At 39.4% G+C, this 8,779-nt stretch overlaps 1 pseudogene; it reads left to right on the forward strand.

Annotated features, from left to right (window-relative positions):
* Positions 1-4,679: 4,679 nt before the first annotated feature.
* Positions 4,680-5,074, forward strand: LOC142452912 (large ribosomal subunit protein eL30 pseudogene; annotated as a pseudogene).
* The last annotated feature ends 3,705 nt before the right edge of the window (positions 5,075-8,779 follow it).

Raw genomic sequence — 8,779 nt, forward strand, 5'->3', positions numbered from 1 at the left:
GAGATACACTTTGCTACTCCTGGGTGTGGGTGGAAACCTAGGCGTCTCATATGGTGCTTAATGACACTTTGGGGATAGGGGTGTATAAACCAAGCAACAAACTCACTATCATCGAATCAGTGATGACTCATACTGACCCCCTGTGGGTTTCTGAGACTGTAACTGTTTATAGGCGTTGAAAGCCCAGTCTTTTTCCTAAGGAACTTCTGGCGGTTTCAAACCTCGGACCATGCAAATTGCAGCCCTATGTATAAAAACTACTACCCTGGAGGTGGAGGGTGCATACAAGTTTGGATTTATTTGTTAATGTCTAGCAAGTTTGGAAGTCTAAGCATCCTACTGGGCCTTCTTTGTCCTAGATGGGTGGGTGTGATAGGGAGAGTCTATATGAACCAGCCACTCCTGGGTGAAGATAGGGTTGGAACCCAACATATCAAGCAGGTCACAGCCTGATGACATCTCATTGTGAGTATGGCCTTTTGTGTAAGAGAGAGATCCTAATTAGAGGCAAGTTCTTTTTGGCCCCTTGTCTTCTCCTGGAGCTGGAAACCTGCATCCTGTTTCTCAAATCTCCTGCTGCACTGCCTGCTCATCCCAGGAACTGTTAGCAGGCTATGATGGTGGATTCATTCTGCTGACTTTGGATTCATTTAATTCTGCATCCACCAGCCTGTGCTTGCCCTTTCCCCCTGATTCCTCAACATCCTGCTTCTTGTCATCAACTTCCAAGCTGCATGAGTCAGAAGAAACCTTCCTTGAATCTGACTGGACATACTTCCTTCTACAACAGTGTAAGACAAGTCTCCATCTAAACTTCTTTCTATATACAGATACATACAAGCACTGTTGGCTTTGCTTCTCTAGAGAACAGAACCCAATATAGTGGGTTCTAGGTACTTATGTCATATCTGACTGGAATATACTGATTATTATCTAACAGTTGTCTATCTTGTTAGACTGATCTTTTCCTAGTTCTTTGGTTGTAAACGAGAGTTTTTATTTGGCCTTATCATGTCTGTGACTGTTGGCATTTCTGGGTTGCTGGCTTCTTCCATTCTAAGTATAAACAGGGGAGGTGAAAAGGAAGCTCACCACTGTGACGTTCCTTGGGTTTTGTGTCTGCTAGCAAATCTTTTCATCTTTCATCTTCTTTTAATATTTATTGTATATATAATGCACAGGGATTTTCATTGGATATCGAGGAAGAAGTAGTTGTATGCATCAAGAAAGGTAGGTCTATTCAACCTTCCCATAAAGATGAATGTAAAAAATATATTGTCTTTTCTGTCCTTCAAGTGGTGGGTTTAATCTAGCCATAGACATAGGCATTCTCCTTCTTTAGTCTCCTATATACAAACTTCATGCTATAGGGGGAAAAAAGCATGGTTTTAATCCATTCTTCTTCCATCTGTCTGTCTGAAATGCAGAAATGTTTTTATTAGCTAGTTTTATCGACATATGGTTCACATATCACCCCTTCCATAGTTCAGTCATATAAAAGAATTGTACAATCATCAACATAATGTTTTAAAATATTGTCTACCTTCTTTTATTGGTCGCAGCACCCCATTTCCCTCTAATCTCCTCCACTGCTGTGCTACCAACACACCCCTAATCCAGTTACTGTCTCTATAGCTTCACCCATCACAGAATTCATATAATGGAAAACATACTCAAAGAAAAAGAAAAAATAAGTAGAAAAAGAAAAAGCAAAAGACCAACAACAATAACAAAATAAAACTGATGGGGAATAAAAGCCTCAATTGAGAAAGAAGCAGGAAAGATTAAAAACCAGGACAAGCTTAAAATGGATCAGGAGGAAGATCATTTCATTAGGATCAGCTATCACATTTTAATCTAATTACATCTGCTGTCATTGAGCTTACAATTTTCTCTGTCTGTTAGCAAGGACAGCCACATCCCTGAACCCAAAGAGAAACATGCGTTTGAGTTGCATTTCTTCCAACATAGACTTCTTTGTTCATCTGGCTGTCCACAGTACTTTTAATATTCTTCCACAACACCATAATTCAAATCCATCATGTGTCAGTCTGAGGAGACTAGAGAAGCAAATTCATCATAGACACTCATATGTGTATAGGAAAGCGCTTTATATACAGGAGCAATTGAATACTGAGAAAACCTCCCAGCCCCAGTCCAGATCAAGTCCATGATTCCAATATTACCCCATATGTCAGATACCAATCTATAAATTCTTCTTTAGACTCATACAACATGTGCAATGATGCCAAATGCAGGAAGATCACAGGCTAGTGGGTGGAAAGTTTTGTGGATCCAGTGACAGTGGAAGCATCTCAGTGCTGTGCTGGCAGGGGTCTCCATGTGGTTCCTTCGGCTCCAGGCCTCTAGTGTAGCTCCATGTGTCTTCTCAACAGGAATGTCTCACAGGAACTGAGCATGTTTCTGCCTCCAGGGAGGCATTTATCTCCTTAGTGTCTCCAAATGAGGTCATTAACCTGCAACCTGATTGATGGGCTAAACTCCACCCTTTCACTCATAAGGCTCAAATTGACAAGAGATGATGTAATGATTGCACACCAGTTCTTTTCCCGTCTTCCTTATTCCTTGTCCATCTTTCACATGTATATGAAACAATTGAACATACCATGGCATAGATCAAGGACACCTTAGTTCTCAGAGTAGCATCTTTGCTCTTTAGCACTTAAAGAGATCTTATACAGCACATATGTCCAATGCAACACAACATTTGATTTCTTAATTCCATAGGCTTTGATTCTGGATCCAAGTGAAATAAATATTTGACAGCTTCAATCTATTATCCTTTTGTCATTATGTTATCTATTGGCTTAGCTGTGAGGATGTTGGTTTTCTTTATATTGTATTGCAATCCTTACTGAACGATGCAGTCCGATTTTCATCACCAAGGGCTTCAAGTCCTCCACACTTCAACAAGCAAGGTTGTGTAACTTGCATGTCCCAGGTTGTTAGTGAGCCTTCTGCCAATCCAGAGGCCACATTCTTATTCATGTCCATTTAAAACAATTTCTTGGCTTTCTTGCTCAGCATACAGATTGAACAAGTATTGTGAAGGAACAAAACCCTAACACACATTTCTTGATTTTAAGCCACATAGTATTTCCTTGTTCGGATCCTGGACTGCCTCTTAGTCTATGTTCATGACCAAGACAGCTTGCACTTCTTTCACATCACTTGTTCTTGATGTGCTACTTCTTAATGTAGTTGAATATTAACCAGTTACTTTGGTGTAATGTCTGTGCATTTCTTCCTTCTTCTTTTGCTGCTTTCTGCATTATTCAATATTTGCCCATAGAATCCTTCAGTATTTCAACTCAAGGCTTGATTTTTCCTTCAGTTTGTTTTCAGCTCGAGCCATATCATAATTGAAACTCCGAAGTCATTTATTCTTGTGGACATTTTACCTTTATTGAGCTGTATACACTTTAGTGTTACCTTTTCCATTACCAAAAATAACAGTGATCTACTATGTAATGAGTGAGTGTTTTCTCTCCTGCAGTGCCTGTAAACAATAATTAACATAAGGTCATATATATTTGTCTGTCTACATCATTTTACAAAATGAAACCATAATATTTGTATTTTATGATTGACTTACTGTGCTCAACATAATGGGATCTATTTTCATTCATGTTCTAAGATGGTTTGGAAACTCATATTTGTTTATCAATGACCACTATTTTATTCCATTGTATGTGCATACCACATTTTACTTATGCATTAATGGGCTGATTCTGATTTCTGGATGAATACCTGCATCAGTGAGTTATAACTTTAAATTTGGTCTTTGGCACAACTTTCTCACCTCCACCACCATTCGCACTGTGTGTATAAGATTAGGGATACGAGAACAGCTGGCAGGAGAGTACTGCGGTCCCATCATGTGCATGTAGCCTCTCTACTCAGAACTATACTGTAAAATGTTACGTTTCCTTTAAATGAAATATGGATTTTAGAAAGCATTGGTCAAGTATTTTAATGCTGTGTAGATATTCTTCATTAGAAGTAAAGAAGCAAAAAAACCCAAACAAACCCAGAAACCCAGAGTGTCTCTTTAGCTCTTATTGAATTTATAATTCAATATGGATATTGGCAGCCTCAAAAACAAACATCACAGACATCTCACAGGCCGAGTTTATCTTTTAGATGCTAAAAGGGATTGCATTGTTTTTAAATAGAGAGCTTGAGTGGTTTTCAAGACTCTCTTTAGATCTTCTCTCTTTCTTGGAATTGCTTAAGAAGTGAGGGAAACACAGAAGAGCCTCCTCTCACAAAGGCAAGTTTTCAGAAACTCATGAGCTCAAAAGCCAATAGTGCAAAGTAATTCACTTTGGATTTGAAATCTAACTGGCTCTCATATAACAATTATTATAAAGACAGAGAAAATTTTCTTATTATGTTTGGAGATTATGTTAAAATGTTTAAAAACTGCCTGTTAACTGACATTTCTTTATTCTTTCTTTCCAAAGACCCCCACCAGGGCTATGTAATTTAAAGGTGCTAACTTAAAAGAGTATTGTGTTGTCTTGCAGAAATTGTGCAAAAGAGAAATAGAAAGAATCTGGCTCTTAGTCTAGATTCTGTCACCATCATGGTGCACAAACTTAGATTAAAAAATTTCTTTAGGTGGGTCTTCCTTCCTTTCTCCCTTCCCAGCCATCTTGGCGGCTGTTCTTGGTTGGGGGCCGTCCCGCACCTAAGACAGGAAGATGGTGGCCGCAAAGAAGATGCAAAAGTTGCTGGAGTCCATCAACTCGAGGCTCCAACTCGTTATGAAAAGTGGGAAGTACGTGCTGGGCTACAAGCAGACGCTAAAGATGATCAGGCAAGGCAAAGCCAAACTGGTCATCCTGGCCAACAACTGCCCGGCCTGGAGGAAATCAGAAATCGAGTACTACGCCATGTTGGCCAAAACCGGTGTCCATCACTACAGTGGCCACAACATCGAGTTGGCACGGCGTGCGGCAAGTACTACAGAGTGTGCACGCTGGCCATCTCGACCCCGGTGATTCTGATATCATTAGAAGCATGCCAGAACAGACTGGTGAAAAATAAATCCTGCAATATTTTTATTTAATAAAACTGGCAAGCGCTTGTTTTGTTTTTTTTAAAAAAATTCTTTAAACTTCATTTGTTTAACTTGGAAAGTAATATAAAGGACATTTCATTATACTAATATTGGACAAAATAACAGATATGCCATTTGTATTTTAATTAATCTGAAAGGAATTTCCTTACCTGTTGTATCTAGGGTCATGATTTGATTTCTGATATGTTTACATTTACATAGAATAGAAACAGATTCGACTATAATGAGATAGGATTGAAATAACACTATCTTCTCTCACTAGAGGGCAGTGTGACAAATTGACTCTACGATGTAGGTGACTTGGGAAAAGGCGATATACAAATTTAAGATTTTGTTTTATAATATTAGACCTAATCTGAATGTCATTAAAGGGTGTCTAGAAAGTAGTTTGTTGTTATTGTTTGAAAGACTACATAATAAGCCATGGAATCAAGATTTGGAACCAACTACCAGTGCACAGAGCTTGAACACTTACCCTCATACATTATGCGCTCAGCTGGTATATGGCTTTTGAGTACAGCAAGAGTCCAAAGATAAAATGAATCTTCACTAGATAAGGACTAGAGTAACTTTAAAACAAAAACACAGAATAAAAAAGGTATTAGATCACACTATTATAGCACACTAAATCTTAAATGCTATCTCAAGAGTGGTTTTGTGATTTATGAGTATACAGTTAAAATATTACTTTTGTTTTAAATATTTAAAGATGTTCACATATCATCATCTTATTTCTCTACAAGACAAACTTAGCGTGGTGCTATTATTTGAGCTATTCTCCTGATTTCTCTTTCCTAATCTGCACATTGAAGGCAGTGAAGTAAATACCTGCTACACAGGGTTCTTTCCATATTTAGTAAAAGGAATCTGGGTGGCATACGGACTAAACAAAAGTCAGTGATCCATCCACACCAATGACTCCATTGGTCTGTCCTTTTGTCGTTACTAGGGTGTCTTGCCTATTGCTGGATGCTGGAAGCTATGTCACCTGTATTTTAAACCCTAGCAGGATCCCTCATGGTGAACAGGTGTCTGCAGTGTTTCCAAAGAAAGACAGACTAGGAAAAAAGCTTTGGAAATCTACTTCTGCCTCTTTATTTGCTGATTCTCTTCTTCACCAAACATGATGTCCTTTTCCAGAGATCCATCCTTCCTGATAACAAGTCCCAACTATGTAAGACATGTGGCCCCTTTCTCTCCTGAGTAACTTCTGATTGCATTTCTTCCAAGACAGATCTGTTAGTTCTACTGGTGGTCCACAGCACAGTCGACATTCTTTGCCAATTTAATAGCACAGATACTTCTAAATTTCCCTTACTCATGATCCAGATGTTGCATGTATACGAGGTATTGAAAATACTATAAATTCATGGTTTGATTAGGAGAAAAATTTCACTTTGTATTTCAAATAAAGCAAAGGGAAGTTTTTATTAAATTTCACCAAAAAAACTCAGAATGTTGTCCAAGACAAATGTTAGCACTGAAAGTTTGGTTACCTCCTCCATTTGCTGGAACTCTTACGGGTTGTTCCCAGAAGGCAAGGGGAAGGAGCCTTAATTCTGCCAAGGGACATTTAGATATTTGTATCAGCATTCTTGGGCCACACAAAAATAGTCACTGTAAAAATCAGCCTGCTACATTTGGCCAAACTTTTTTTTTTTATATATATAATGAACTCACCCATGATTGGAAGGCTACAACTGCTTCTCTTCGGGGATACCTGGGATATTTAATTGGTATCGGTGATTTCTTGAGCCTTTTGTGGCTCACAGTCAGATAGATGCTCCTCACCCCTGCTCTGTTAGTCTGGGTTGTCTAGAGAAACAAATCCAGAGACACTTATATGTATAAGAAAGAGTTTTCTATCAAGAGTAATTGTATATTAAGTAAACATCCCAGCCCAGTCCAGATCCAGTTCATAAGTCCAATATTAGCCCATATGTCTGACACCAATCTCTAAATTCCTCTTTAGACTCACACAAAACATGCCGTAGTGCTGAGTACAGGAAGGTCACAGGTCAGTGGGTGGAAAGTCTTGTGGATCCAGTGGCAGTGGAACCATCTCAGTGCTGACAGGGGTCTCCATATGGCTCCTCCAGCTCCAGGGCACTAGAGTAGCTTCGAGTGTCTTGTCAGCAGGAATGTCTCGGAGGGACTGAGCCTGCATCTGGCATCCAGTGAGTTATTTATCCCCGTTTGCACCTCCCAAACGAGGTCATCAAGCTGTGACCTGATTGACAGGCTAGATTCCACCCCATTGCATGTTGACAGGAGATTATGTAACTGCCACACCTGCCATAAGGGATGGGCTAGAATACTGAAAGTACCAAGGACAGGTGAAAGGACAAACTGATCTCCTTCAGAAGCAGAGTGACCAAAGTACTCCTTAGAGGCAAGGACAGTGAGATTTCATCTTGCAAATGGTCAGCAGAGGCCAGTCCCTGGAGAAGTTCATTATGCTTGGTAAAGTGATTACGGAGAGGAAGGCCCAAAGGAGATGGATTAACACTGTAGCGACACTCATGGGATCAAGCATGGGACCAGTTGTGAATCTAGTGTCGGACTGAGCGGTGTTTCGTTCTCTCATGCACAGAGTTGCTATGAGTCAGAACAGACTCCGTGGCAGCTAACAACAAGAAGTAGCCAGTGCGAGACTTAGATCACCAGTACCCATCACAGAGAGAAGCTAGCTCCAGAGTTTGGGAGTGGTGGGCTATGGAAGAGGCTCTTCGCCCTAGTGAGGCAGAAACATTGCTGATCACCTTTGAATAGCCTTTCATATTGCATTTGTGTGCAGTTAATTACTTACAGATATTGCGGCTAGTCATTGCTTCTTAGAGGCTTCAATTTTTGTTTTAGTAGCATAAAAATATTTGAAAGATGATAGGTTTATCTGTAGACATATTCTAATTTTAGCATGGTCTAGAAAAATTTCCATCTTTGTCTTAAACACAAAGCATGGAGAACTCACTGTCCTTTCTGATCAAAGTCTTTTGTATATCAATCATTTTGACATCCTCCTTTTAAGTTTCTTTCTAAATTTACCAATTTATAAGTTTCTGTTACTTACAAATGGATTTGTTTCTTAATGTTTTCTAAAAAAAATCCTAATTAAGTTTCTTAACGTTTCTTTTTTTTCCCAATTAAACTTAAAAATCATTTTATTGGAGACTCATACAACTCTTATCACAATCCATACTCACATCCATTGTGTCAAACATATTTGTACATTTGTTACCATAATCATTTTCAAAATATTTTCTTTCTACTTGAGCCCTTGGTATCAGCTCCTCATTTTCCCCTCTCTCCCCACCCTTCCTCCATCATGAATGCTTGATAATTTATAAGTTATTTCTACCTTAAATATCTGGCTAGACCAGAGGATGTACATTGGTACAGATAGCAACTGGAAACACAGAGAATCCAGGACAGATGACTCCTTCAGGACCAGTGGTGAGAGTTGCGATGCCTGGAGGGTGGAGGGAAGGTGGGGTGGAGAGGGGGAACTGATTACAAGAATCTACATATAGCCTCCTCCCTGGGAGATGGACAGCAGAGAAGCGGGTTGGGGGAGACATCAGACACTGTAACATATGACAGAATAATAATAATTTATGAATGATGAAGGGTTCATGAGTAGGGAGAGTGGGGAGGGAGGGGGGAAATGAGCAG

Source organism: Tenrec ecaudatus, chromosome 7 (assembly GCF_050624435.1).
Source record: "Tenrec ecaudatus isolate mTenEca1 chromosome 7, mTenEca1.hap1, whole genome shotgun sequence".
In the NCBI taxonomy this organism is placed as follows: Eukaryota; Metazoa; Chordata; class Mammalia; order Afrosoricida; family Tenrecidae; genus Tenrec; species Tenrec ecaudatus.